The sequence below is a fragment of the Micromys minutus genome (genome assembly GCF_963924665.1).
Source record: "Micromys minutus genome assembly, chromosome: 7".
Taxonomy (NCBI): Eukaryota; Metazoa; Chordata; class Mammalia; order Rodentia; family Muridae; genus Micromys; species Micromys minutus.
Window position 1 is genome coordinate 33,249,473 of NC_137976.1, and position 14,757 is coordinate 33,264,229.

The following is a 14,757-nucleotide window of genomic DNA, read 5'->3' on the forward strand; positions in this document are numbered from 1 at the left end:
AAAGTAGTTTAAGTATGGTAACATTTCAAAAAATGGAAGTAGTTTTAGACAGTATTTAAGAGGGTCTGGAGAATGAAAAGAGAAAGAAAAATGATATATTACTATTTACATTAAAATATATTTAAAATGTGTTAGACAAACAATGACAGATATTTGAAGTTGTGAGGGAAATAATTTCTACACATTATTAGTATATCTCCAATTTACAAAAGCTATTAAATCCACTGCCTTTCGTAAGAGTACCCAACAATCAGTGATTTTCAAAAGTATACAATAAAGTATTAGAATAAAAATATTTTTCTTAAACTTTATTAAAAAAGAGAGATACATGTACAGATTTTTAAAATCATCTTGTCATAAAACTGAATGAGTATATTTTGCCACTACTTAATTTTTTTAAAGGTTTGATAGTATTCATTGAAATCTTACTAGTTACCATAAGCATAAATTACATGTAAAACAAAACGTAACATGGAAATAGTCAGAGTTTTCTTGGTGTGTAAAGATTAAACATAATGATTTTTAAATAACAAAAATTGCTATAAGTCTATGTTCTTAGCTCTTGATTTATTAATGATTTAAGGTTTAGGTGTACCCAACTCTGAGAGGGTGATATACACTTATAAATGTTGTTGTTGTTCTTGTTGTTGTTGTTTTCTAAGAAGGACTGAGGCTTCCACTTTTTGACCTTTCTTGTTTAGAGCTTCATAAGGTTCTTGAGTTATTTCTTGAGTATTCAGAGCTTTCTGGGGCCAGTATCCAGTTACCAGTGACTGCATGCTATATCTGTTCTTTTGTGACTGAGTTACCTCACTCAGGATGATATTCTCTAGATACATCTATTTTCCTAGGAATTTTATAAAGTCATTGTTTCTAATAGCTGAATAGTACTCCATTGTGTAAATGTACCACAATTTCTGTATCCATTCATCTGTTGAAAGACATCTAGGTTCTTAAAATATTCAGTAATGAGAAATTGAAGTTGTAATGCTATATTTATTCATTGCTGAAAGTATGACAACATTAATGTATCAGATGAACCGTTTTAAAGAATGATTTAACATTTGTTAATTGATGAGTTGAACTAATTTTAGTAGCTGTAAATATGCATTTAAGTTCAAACAAGTTAAGTATTACCAAAATATCACATATAATAACTCCATTCATGGTAGCACTATTTGAATAGAATTTGTTCCATAAATTAAATTAGGACACTTTAGTTTTAAGAAAAAGCTTCAGGTAGACTTTGTACACTTTTCTTTTTATTTTTTCAACACTCCACATTTGATTTCCATCCTGGTCCACCCTATGACTGTTCTGTATTACATACCTCCTCCCTGCACCCTACCCCCACATCACAGAGGATGTCCCCATGCTCCAGCCCATTCTCCCACCCCACAAGATCTCTAAAGTCTCTAGGGCTTCCAGTCTCTTGAGGGTTAGGTACACCTTCTTTAACTGAAATCAGACCTGGCAGTCCTCTGTTGTACATGTGCTAAGGGCCTCATATCAGCTGGTATATGCTGCCTGGTTGGCGATCCAGTGTCTGAAAGATTTTGTGGGCCCAGGTTAATCCTCCGACAGGGTTGTCTTCTTCCTCAGCTTCTTACACCTTTCCCTTAATTCAACCACAGAAGTCAGTTTTGACCATAGGATAGCAATACCATCCCTCACTTGAGGCCCTTTCTGGTGGAGATTTGACTCTACAAGTTCTCTAGCCCTACTGTAGGGAATTTCAACTAGAGTCCCTCCCTTTGAGTCCTGAATGTCATTTGCTACCCGGGACTTTGGTAAAAAATGAAGGATTCTCCGAAAAACCTGCCTCCTGATTTTGCTTCTTTCCATTCTTTTTGCTGGCCCTTGTAGTTTTAGTTCTTTTCCCACACCCAATACCAGCTCATGTTCTCCTCCCCATCTATCCCGTTTTCCTCCTAGGTCTCTCCCTCCCTCCACTTTTGTGGTTGCTTTCTTCTCCCTCCAAAGTGGGACTGAGGTGTCCTCACTTGGGCCTTTTAGATCGTTAATCTTTATGAGTTCTGTTTATTGCATCATGGTCCACTTAGTAAGTAATTCTGTGCATGTTCTTTAGTGTCTGAGCTACCTCCCCTTCTGATGATATCCATTTTCCTGAAGACCTCAGGATGCCCTCATTCTTAATAGATAAGTAGTAGTTCACTGTGTAAATGAACCACAATTTCTGTATCTATTCTTCTGTTGTATACCATGTGGGTTGTTTCCAGCTTCTGGCTATCACAAATAAGGCTACTATGAACAAAGTAAAATATGTGCCCCTGTGACATGGTGGGACATCTTTTGGGTATATTAAACACAGTGTTATTGCTGGGTCTTTAAGTAGTTCTATTTGCAATTTTCTGAGGAACCTCCAAATTTCTTTCTGTGGCAATTAGTTCAAGGGTTTTTCATACTTTCTCTTATATTAGATCGAATTTAAATGGCTTGATGATTTTACTTTTAATTGTATATTTTTGGCTATGCTTTCTTTTTTTAATTGTATATTTTTTGCTACTTTGTCAAAGATCATGCGTATATAAGTGTCTGGTTTTATTTCTATTTATATCAATTCTATTATATTGATCAGCCGGTCTATCTCTGTACCAATACCATGCAGTTTTCTTTTTCTAACTATTGCTTTGTGGTAGAACTGAAATTCAGAGATGGTGATTTCCTTAGGCTCCATTTTTTTGCTTTTTTAAAACATAATTTTTATTCGATAGTCTTTGTATTACATTTCAAATGTTATCGCCTTTTTTCTGTCCTATCCCACTTCTGCCCTCTCCTTGTTTCCATGAAGATGTTCCCACTCCCAAATGCCCACTCCCACCTGAGCACATTGGCATTCCCCTACACTGGAAAAATGTGCCTCCACTGGACCAAAGGTCTCTCCTCCCATTTTTGCCAAACAATGTGATCCTCTGCTACATATATAAGTGGAGCTGTGGGTCTCTCCATGTGTATTTATTTGTTGGTGTTTCTAGTGCCTAGGAGCACTGGGGTATTTTATTGTTGATAAAGTGCTTCCCATAGGGTTGCAAACCCTTTCAGCTCCTTCAATCCTTGCTACAGGTCCTCTATTGGGATTCCTGTGTTCATTCTGATGGCTAGCTGCAAGCATCAACTTCTGTATTAGTATGGTTCTGTCAGTGACTCTGAGGAGACATCCATATCTGGGTCCTCCTGCCTGTAAGCACTTCTTGACATAAGCAATAGTGACTGTGATTGGTGGTTGCATATGGGATGGATTTCCAGGTGAGGCAGTCTCTTTTGTTAGTCCCTGCTCTACTATTTGTCCCTGTATACCCTCCCATGGGTATTTTGTTCTCCCTTCTAAGAAAGACTGAAGCATCCACATTTTAGTCTTCCTTCTTTTTGAGCTTCATAAAGTATATGAACTTTTTGTTGGGTATTTTCAGCATTTATTTGTTAAGAATTATTTTGCTAGTGTTATCTGGTGTTCTTGCCTTTTCAGATGAATTTGAAAATTGCCTGTTCCATGAATATAAAAATTTGTGTTAAAATGTTGATGGGTCCTGCATTAAATCTGTAGATTTCCTTTGGTAGGATGACCATTTCTACTATGTTAATTCTGCCAAAACATAGGAAGGGTGATCTCATTATTTTCTGAAAACTTTTTCTATTTCTTTTTTGACATACTTGACATTTTCCTCAAACAGATAATGCAATAGTTTGGTTAGAGGTACCACAAAATATTTTACATTATCTGTGAGTATTATGAAGGGAGTTGTTTCCCTAATTTCTTTCTCAGACAGTTTACCACTTATATAAAAGAAGGCGACTTATTTTTTTTAATAACGTTATTTTATAAAACAAAGATAAATGTACAGATTTTAAGCATTTTTTGAATAAAATTATATAATATATTTTTGTCAGTACTTTTTTTTAAAGGTTTCATAGTGTGATAAAGATCCCACCAGTAACAATGAGCATAAAGTACATGTAAAACAAGATGCAACCTAGAAATAGTCAATGTTTTCTAGGTGTGTAAAGATTTTTTTTTTCTTTTTACAAAGAGCAGACAGTACATGTAATACAGGGTACAACCCGGAATTTGTCAATGTGTTCTTGGTGGGTAAGAGTTGAACATGACTATTTTTTTTGTTGTTCTGTTTTGTTTTCTTTATTTCTTGGACTTCATACAGTCTGTGAGTTATTTCTGGGGCAGTGCGAGCCTCTGGGGTTAGCATCCCACTATCAGTGACTACATATTAGGTCTGCTATTTTGTTACTGGGTTATCTCACTCAGGATGATATTCTCTAGATGCAGCCATTATCTTAAGAATTTGGTTAAGTTATTGTTTCTGGAGGCTGAGTAGTATTCCATTGTGTATATGTACCACAATTTTTGTATCCATTCATCTTCTGAAGGACATCTGGATTTTTTCAAGCTTCTGGCTATTATAAATAGAGCTGCTATGAACATTGTGGTGCATATATCTTTGTTGTGTACTAAGGTGTCTCTGGGGTATATGCCCAGAAGTGGAATAGCTGGGTCTTCAGGTAGTATTATGTCCAATTTTCTGAGGTATCACCAACTGATTTTCAGAGTGGTTGTATTAGTTTTCAACCCCACCAACAGTGGAGAAGTGTTTCTCTTTCTCTGCAACCTCACCAGCATCTGTTGTCATTTGAGTTTTGGATCTTGGCCAATCTAACAGGTGTGAGGTGGATTCCCAGTGTTGTTTTGATTGTCATTTCCCTGATGGCTAAGGATGTCGAGCACTTCCTCAGATATTTCTCAGCCATTTGATATTCCTCAACTGAGAACGTTTTGTTTAGCTCTGTACCCCATTTTTTAATAGGGTTATTTGATTCTCTGGTGTCTAGCTTTTTGAGTTCTTTGTTTACCTTGAATATTAGGCCTCTATCTGATGTGGAGTTGGTAAAGAAGTTTTCCCATTCTGTTGGTTGCCGTTTTGTTTTCTTGACAATGTCCTTAGCCTTACAGAAGCTTTGCAATCTCATTAATTACCATTTGTTAATCTTTGACCTTAGAGCTTGAGCCATTGGTATTTTCTTCAGAAAATTTTCTCCTGTGTCTATGTGTTCTAAGGTTTACTCTAGCTTCTCATCTAATACTTTCAGTGTATCGGGTTTAATGTGGAGCTCTTTGATCCTCTTACACTTGAGCTTTATACAAGGATATAAGAAAGAGTCTACTTTCATTCTTTTGCATCATGAGTGCCAGTTGTACCAGCACCATTTGCTGAAAAGACTATCATTTTTCCATTGAATGTTTACAGTTCCTTTGTCAAAAATCAGGTGACCATATACATAAGGGCTCATTTCTGGATCTTCTATTTTATTCCATTGATCCAGATGCCTATTTCTGTACCAGTACCATGCAGTTTTCAGCACAATTGCCTTGTAATATAGCTTGAGGTCAGGGATAGTGATTCCCGCAGATGTTTTCTTGTTGTTGAGGATGGATTTCTCCATTCTAGGTCTTTTGTTATTCCATATGAAATTGCACATTGATCTTTCCAATTCCATGAAGAACTGGGTTGGAATATTGTTGGGGATTGCATTGAATCTGTAGATTGCTTTTGGTAGGATGGCCATTTTGAAAATGTTGATCTTTCCAATCCCTGAGTAAGGGAGATCGTTCCATTTTCTCAGATCCACCTCAATTTCCTTCTTTAGAGGTTTGAAGTTCTTATCCTACAGGTAATTCACTTGCTTAGTTAGAGTAACACCAAGGTATTTCATAGTTTTTGTGATGATTGTGAAGAGTACCTTTTTCCCTAATTTCTTTGTCCACATGTTTGTCCTATGAATATAAGAAGGCTACTGATTTATTTGAATTAATTTTGTATCCAGCCACTTTGATGAAATTGTTTATCAGCTTTAGGAGTTCTCTGGTGGAATTTTTGTGGTCACTCAAGTACACTATCATGTCATCTGCAAAGAGTGATGTTTTTACATCTTCCTGTTCGATTTGTATCCCTTTGATCTACTTTTGCTGTCTAATTGCTCCAGCCAGGACTTCCAGTACTATGTTGAATAGGTAGGGGGAGAGTAGGCAACCTTCTCGTGTTCCTGATTTGAGTGGGATTGCTTCAAGTTTCCCACCTTTAAATTTGATGTTGGCTTTTGTTTTGCTGTATGTTGCTTTTATTATGTTTAATTATGGACCTTGGATTCCTGTTCTTTCCAGGACATTTAACATGAAGAGGTGTTTAATTTTGTCAAATGCTTTGTCAGCATCGAGTGAGATGACCATGTGATATTGTTCTTTGAGTTTGTTTATATGGTGGATTACTTTGATAGATTTCCTTATACTAAACCATCCCTGCATCCCAGGGATGAAGTCTACTTGGTCATGATGAATGATCGTTTTGATGTGTTGTTGGATTCGGTTTGCAAGGATTTTGTTGAGTATTTTTGCATCAATGTTCATAAGTGAGATTGGTCTGAAGTTCTCTTTCCTTGTAGGGTCTTTGTGTGGTTTTGGTAAGAGGAACATTGTGGACTCAAAAAATGAGTTAGGTAGTATTCCATCTGATTCTATCTTTTGGAATACTTTGGAGAGTATTGGTGTTTTATCCCCAATAAATGTGTGATAAAATTCTGCACTGAACCCGTTGGGAGCTGGGCTATTTTTTTTTTTTTTTTTTTTTTTTGGGTTGGGATGCTTTTGATGACTCTTCTATTCCTTCAGATGTTATATGGTTATTTAGATGGTTTACTTGGTCCTGGTTTAACTTCAGGATCTTGTGTCTGTCTAGGAATTCGTTCATTTCCTCCACATTTTTCAACTTTGTGTAGTTTAAGTTTTTGTAGTAGGATCTGATGATTTCTTAAATTTTCTCAGTTTCAGTTGTTATGTCTCCACTTTCCTTTCTCATTTTGTTAATTTGTATACTCTCTCTTTGCCCTCTAGTTAGTCTGGCTAGAGGTTTATCAATCTTGTTGATTTTCTCAAAGAACCAACTCTTGGTTTTGTGGATTGTCTCAATTGTTCTTTTTGTTTCTATTTGGTCTATTCCTACCCTAATTTTGATTATTTCTTGCTGTCTACTCTTTTTGGGTATATCCGCTTCCTTTTCTTCTAGGGCTTTTAGCTGTGCTGTCAGGTTGCTGATGTAAGCTCTCTCCAGTTTCTTTTTGGAAGCACTTAGGGCTATGAGTTTTCCTCTCAGTACTGCTTTCATTGCATCCCATAGGATTGGGTATATTGTGTTTTCGTTTTCATTGAATTCTAGAAAATCTTTAATTTCTTTCTTTATTTCTTCTTTGACCCTGCTATCATTTAATAGAGCATTGTTTAGTTTCTTTGTGTAAGTGAGTTTTTTGTTGTCTTTGTTGTTGTTTAAGACCAACCATAGACCATGGTGAGCTGAGACGATGCATGGAGTATTTCAATATTCTTATATGATTGAGGCTCATTCTGTGTCCAATTATGTGGTCAATTTTTGAGAAGGTGCCATGGGGTGGTGAGAAGAAGGTGTATTCTTTTACTTTGGGATAGTATGTTCTGTACATGTCTATTTATACTAGTTGGTTCAACGTCTCTGCTAGTTTTGCAGTGTCCTTGTTCAGTTTGTGTTTCCATGATCTGTCCATTGGTGAGAGTGGGGTATTAAAGTTTCCCACTATTATTGTGTGGGGTGAAATGTATTTTTTGAGCTTTAGTAGGGTTTTTTTATGAATATGGGTGCTTTTTTATTTGGAGCATATATGTTAAGGATTGAGAGTTCCTTCTGACAGATTTCCCCGGTAATGAGTAAAAAGGGTCCTTCCTTATCTTTTTTTATAACTTTTGATTGGAAATGTTCTTTATTCTATATTAGAATATCCACTCCATCTTGCTTATTGGAGCCATTTGCTTGGAAGTTTTTTTCCCCACCCTTTTACTCTGAGATAGTGTCTGTCTTTGTCTCTGTGATGAGTTTCTTGTATACAGCAAAAGACTGGAGTTTGTTTATGTATCCAGTCTGATAGCCTATGTCTCTTTATTGGGGAGTTGAGTCCATTTATTTTAATAGATATCAAGGAATAGTTGTTACTTTTTCCTGCTATTATTGCTTTTATAGGTTCAGTTGTGTCTGTGTCTTTTTCTTTTTTTTGGTTTTCTTGTTTAGGAGTTTTTTTTGTTTTTACTAGGCTATATTTTCCCTCATTGTATTGGGTTTTCCACCTATAATTCGTTTTAGTGCTGGGTTTTTGGTCAGATATTGTGTAAATTTTGATTTGTCTTGAAATATCCTCATCTCTCCATCTATGGTGATTGATAGTTTTGCTGGGTATAGCAGGTTGGGCTGGCACTTGTGCTCTCTTAGGGTCTGCATGATGTCTGTCCAGGCTCTTCTGGCTTTCATAGTCTCTTTTGAGATATTGGGTGTGATTCTGATTGGCTTGCCTTTATATGTTACCTGCCCTTTTTCCCTTACTGCTTTTAGTATTCTTTCTTTGCTTTGGGCACTTGGTGTTTTGACTATTATGTGTCGGGAAGTTTTTTTTTTTTTTGGTCCAACCTATTTGGAGTTCCTAAGGCTTCTTTTGTGCTCGTGGTCATCTCATTCTTGAGGGTAGGAAGTTTTCTTCTATGATTTTGTTGAAGATATTTACTGTGCCTCTTAGTTGATACACTTTTCCCTCTTCTATTCCTATTATCCTTAAGTATGGTCTTCTCATGTGTCCTGGATTTCCTGGACATTTTGGGTTAGGAGCTTTTTGTTTTTTGCATCTTCTCTGACTGTTTTGTCTATGTTTACAATGTTGTCTTCTGCCCCTGATATTCTCTCTTCCATCTCTTGTAATCTATTGGAAATGCTTGCTTATGTGACTCCTGATTTCTTTTTTAGGTGTTCTACCTTTAGGTTTATCTTTTTTAGTGTTTTCTTTTTTGTGTCATTTTCTGTTTTAAATTCCCTGTTTTATTCCTTCATCTCTTTGGTTCTGTTTTCCTCTAGTTCTTTGAGTTCTTTGAGTGTTTTCTTGTTTCCTCTTCAAAAGCTTCTGAATCTTTTTGCTTTTCCTCCCGTTCTTGTTTAAGTAACTCTATTAGCATCTTGAGGTATGATTTAAGCTCTGTGTCTTCTGTTTCTGGAGTTTTTGGCATTCCAATGTTTGCTGTTATGGGAGATCTGGGTTCTGGTGTTGCCAGTTTGTCTTGATTTCCTTGGGATATACTCTTTTGCATTCCTCTTGCCGTTTTGTTGTCAGTGATATGTTCTCGCCTTTCCCTTGTATCTGGACTGTGTCCCTGGGCCTCCACTGGTCCAGGTGGCAGATGGGCCAAGCCCTGTTCTACATCTCAGGGTCGTCAGGTGGGAACAGAAGTTCCAAAGTTCTGTTCCTTGTCCCTGGATCAAGCAGGGCAGGGCAGGTGTGTGCTTTTCTGTGCACACTCCGCAGCAGAGATCTCTCTGCTCCCGGGCTGCCTAGATTGCCTATTCACCAGTTTTTCAACATTTCGGAGCTGTTGGTCTGGGTGGCAAATGGGTCGGACTCTGTTTTGTGCCCTTAAGTCGCCGCCTGAAGGAACCAGAAGTCAGAAGGCACTTATTTATTCATGTTAATTTTATAACTGGTCACTTTGTTGAAATTATTTTAACAGCTGGAGTAGATCTCTGGTATAATATCTGGGGCCCCTTATGTATACTACCATATCACCTGCTAAATGTCATATTTTTATTGCTCTTTGGCCAGTAAGTATCCCCTTGATCTCCTTATGTTGTCTTATTGTTCGTGCTAGCAAGTTGAGTACTACCTTAAATAGATATGGGAAGAGTGGATATTCTTGTTTTGTCCCTAACTTTATTGGGATTTCTTCAAGTTTCTTTCTACTTAATTTTATATTGCTTGTTGATTTGTAGTAAATTGCTTTCATTATTTGTTAGGTACAGGCCTTAAATTCCTGATCTCTCCAAAAATTTTTACATGAAGGGCTGTTGTATTTTTTCAAATGCTTTTTCTACATTTAAGAAGATGATCATGTAATTTTTAGTTTGTTTATATAGTAAATTTTGTTAATGGATTTTCATATATAGAACAGTCCTTGAACCCCTGTGATGAAGCCTACTTGACCATGGTAAATGATGGTTTTGATATGTTCTCAGGTTTAGTTAGCAAGAATTTTATTGGGTATATTTACATCCATAGTCATAAGTGTGATTGATATGTAGTTCTCTTTTTTTTTACATGCGTTTTTGTGTGGTTTAGGTCTAGAAGTAATTTTTGGTTTCATAGAATGAATTAGGTAGTTTTACCACTGTTACTCTTTTTGGTATTAGTTTGAGAAATAAAGCTGTCGCTTGGCCAGCTGCACTGTGTACAAGGGAACTTCTGGAATGCCTTCATGCTGTGGTGCCCTGAGCACTGTGGATCTCCTGGGATGTCTCCAGCTGTGTTGTTAGATGCCCTGAGTGGGAACAGATCCCCTGAGATGAATCAGTATGTGGCATTAAATGGACTGAGTGCATTGGATCTTCTGGGATGCCTTGTGATAGGGTGTCTTCCTGGGAACAGACTAGCTATTTGTCTATCTTAGCAGAAAGGACCATGGTTAAGGGGAGTGGTATTTTGTGGGTGAATGTTTTGTGGGATAAATGGCAGCTGTGGAACTTTGGGAGTATTCATATCAAATGCTCCGAGTACAGTGGATTTTTGGGTTACCTCAGGATATGTTGTCTTCCATGAGGCATACTAGCTAGACTCCAGATTATCTTTTAAACCAAATTATTGTGTTCATGTTTTATACATTGTCTATAGATCCTACTGTTTATGTTTGTGCTATTTTTCATTGACCTCACCTTTTTGTTTCTAATTTGCATTTATTAGTTGTGTCCATTTAATGCATTTTCTCCCTTTCCAAAATTCTCTTGATCAATATTTGTTTTACACTTTCAGTATCTGCTTCTTATGGAGGCATCCTTGGCTCCAGCTACATATGTAGCAGAGGAAGGCACTGTTTGGCATCAATAGGGAGTGAAGCACTTGGTCCTGTGAAAGCTCAAATTTCCCAGTGTAGGCAAATGCTAGGATGATGAAGTGAGAAGGAGACCATCCTCATAAAAGCAGAAACAGGGGATAGAAGGGTTCTGAAGGGGAAACTGAGAAAAATGATAGCATTTGAAATGTAAATATATAAAATACCCAGTAAAAAATTAAAAAAGAAAGCATCAATATTTCTACTACTGTTTCTTATGTTATAAATAAATGAGTTATAATTTAAACATTCAATTGCCTGTTAATAATTGCACATATGTACTGTATATGTATAAATGCATGTGCATAGTGGCAATTTATCTGAAAATGGTTAATAAAATCAGTTTCACATCAAAATTGATATTTTCAAAAGCATATTTATTTGTGAGCTCATATTAATTTCAGTCATTACCCCATTAAAAAATTCATGATCCTTGAAAATTAGGTAAAACACAATCCTGAAGGTCTAAGAACTATCATTTTAAAATAAAATTTTATTGTAAAACTCTAAACAAGCAACTAAGTATTCACTTCATGTATTGAATGAAGATGAATTTAGAAATCCTAAAGCACATTGGGTTAATGAAAACAATAATCCCATTGAACTCTACATATGTATTCAGTGATTCTATTTTGCTTTATTTTTAATAATATACTCCCATTTAGCATGTTTTGCAAATTTTATTCCTCTCCTTTTCATCTCTGTCTTCCATTTATTCTACTACTCCTTTGTATCATTCTGCCCTACTATAATCTTTTCTCTGCATGCTTGCTACATATATCCCATTTCTTTCCATCCTCCTTTCGCAAATCCTTTCTCTTATTCCCATCTCCTAGTCTTAGCTAAAACAAAGAAATATAACACAGATAAAGAGATGGTAAAAATGCTAATGTAAGAAGCTAAATTATACTTATGTGTAAATATTATAATTTTGAATTGAAAAGATCTCAGAGATCTATGTAGAAAACTTTCAGTTTTAATAAATATTCATTAATATTTCAGAATAAAAAACATACAAATATAAATATCTTTTATATATGAGAATGACAAACTTACTGAGAAAAAAATATTAGGGAAAATATCACATTAAAAATAGCTCTTGCCAAAATGTGATCTATAGGAATAAACCTATCATAGAAGTGGAATATATCTATAATAAAAGTAAATATAGATCTGGTGTTGGTATTCTGGGTGGCACTACCCTTTCTAGGATAAGCAGGAGAGATGACCATACTACCCCTTACCAGCTGTAGTATTTGAGAGAGCTGGCCCTGTACCTTTCCTGAGCAGCACAGTAGAGCTGTCCCTGGTGGCATGGGCATAGACAAGCAGGTCCCATGAGTGAAGAAAAGATTGATCAGCCTCTTGCAATCTGTGGAGGGCAAGAGTGTTTAGCTCATCCCTTGATAGCTGTGCCATTTGGCTGACCTGGCTCAACCCCTCTCAAGCAGTGCTTTGAGAGCTTGCCTTGGTGACATGGGTGTGAGGGAGTTGGCTCCAATGGTGGTTGCATGGGAGATAAGGTATTGCCCCTTTCCTGATCCAACAGACAGGAGAGATAACCCTACTTTTTGCCTGGGTCGAAAATAAGAGGTAGCCTTGATAACACTGTTACAAGAATGCTGGTGGGTTGAGCCACTAGGCTGCCATCAGACCCAGATCCAAGTCTTTGTGTTGGCCACACGAACATCTACCCCATCTATGAACTACTGTATGGGTGAAGAGAATGGTTCTATAGAGTCAAAGCTGCAGGCTTTTTATGATAAAGCACTGCCTCAGAGTATCTAAATTTTCAGTGAGAATCTACTATCCATGGTGTAGCACAAGCCAGAGGCCTCAAACCTGACCAATGATTCACTGAGATGAACATTTTCATATAAACCTATTTGGGCAAAAAGATACACTTCTTAATACATTGTGACTCACCATTATTTCCACAGAAAGATTTTTTTTTATTGTTTTGTATTTTATATTTTTAAAAATTTTATTTATTCTGATTTCTCAAATATTCAAAGGAAGGAGGCAAATATAGAAACTGACTGAGATGAGTGAGGGTGGGATGCATGATGGGAAAGATACAAAGACTCAATTTAAGATTTGAAATCAGAAATTTAACACAAAACACTGAAAGAAAAAAAAATCAGAGATTTTAGATAAGGAAGGCTAGGAAGCTCTGAAATTGTCATCTCCTAAACTACTCTACTTCCTAGAATGGTCTACACACTCAACTGGTCACCCATTAAAATCAGGCAACACTGAGAAGAGTCTGTTTTCTTTAAGAGTGTGAGCCTCTGAAAGTGAGACAACAAACAGAGACACTCTCTGAGGCTTAGACACTGTTCTCTACATACATCTTATGGGACTCTGCTTGGAGTTCTTATGAGATTCTTAATGTGCTTGATATACTTTAAATTCTTTTAGATTGGCACATCCCACTGTAGATGAGGTTTGTGTCTAGGTTTATTATAGGTTGGCATGCAGGTTGAATGTCTCTTGAACACCTGATCTTTTATTTATTTAATTTTTTTTAAGGAGGTGAGATGAGTTAAACTGGGATAGAGTTGAAATTTGGGAAGGATAGGATGGAGTAGGGGAAGAAAAAACTGTAGCAGCAAAACTGTATATGAAAGAACAAAAGTAAAAAAAGAAGATGTCCTGTTAGGTTTCATGCTGCAGGACAGGACACTCTAAAGGATGTGGAGAGCCCAGATTTGATTTGGTGACTGACAAGAAAAATACAAAACAGAATAAAGAGTTAACCTGAAATTGTGTGTGGAAGGGATTGGGGGATATCAAGAAAGAGCTGAGGAAGATGGTAACTACCTTGGAAATGTATTTTATAGTACTCAAGACCAATAAAACATTATTAAATATACTGTAAGATTGTACAATGCAGGCAGAGTCAAAAGCAAAAATTTCATTCCTTATTAAAATGAAAAAGAAGATTTCCAAACATCAAACAGAAATACATAAGGCCCATGAATAGCCAAAGCAATAATTCACACAAGAAACACTGATGGATGCAATGGAATAATGGACATAAAATCAATATATGGAGACATCCTCATGAAGAAGTAATCACAGTTATAAAACAGAATCATAGGTGGGAAGCAGAACAGAACCTTCAAAAAAATGCAAGGACCTGGCTGTACAATTAATAAAGTAAAGCTGTAAATAATAATTTTTCTCAAGGAAATTTGAATAAATTAAATCAAAGACAAAATAATAGTAGTAATATTTAACTTTTCAGAAAAAATAAAGCATGACAGATTAATATTTAAATACAGTAGTACTAAAAATCATTTTACCAATGGTATATTGAATTAGATTAAAAAGTTTGAATGGATGCATTTAGGGTGAATTTATAAGAAAGGAAAAAGAAGAAAATGTTTTTGTATAACTCCAGTGTTTGTGCCTTGAAGAACTCATGTTAATTTTTCAAGTGGAATAATGCCAATAATATTTAAAAGAGAATAAATTGGGAATTTTAAAGTAGTTTAAAAGGTTGAGCATACTGTTAAAAATATCTATATGGTAAGTATAATGTAAATGGCTTTACTTGTGAATGTTCACTGTGTTTTAAAGACTATAAAAATATGGTATAATGTAATTGTGACTAGAATGCCAACATTTGATTTATCATGAGCTGAATGTGTGGGTTGAAATTATTTTAAATCATATATAAATCAATAAATGCCTTAAAATGACAAAAGAATTCAGGAAAAGATTAATATTATACTTGCACTAAGTTCCCTGGAGTCAGAAGAAGTAATAAATGGCCTGCTAAT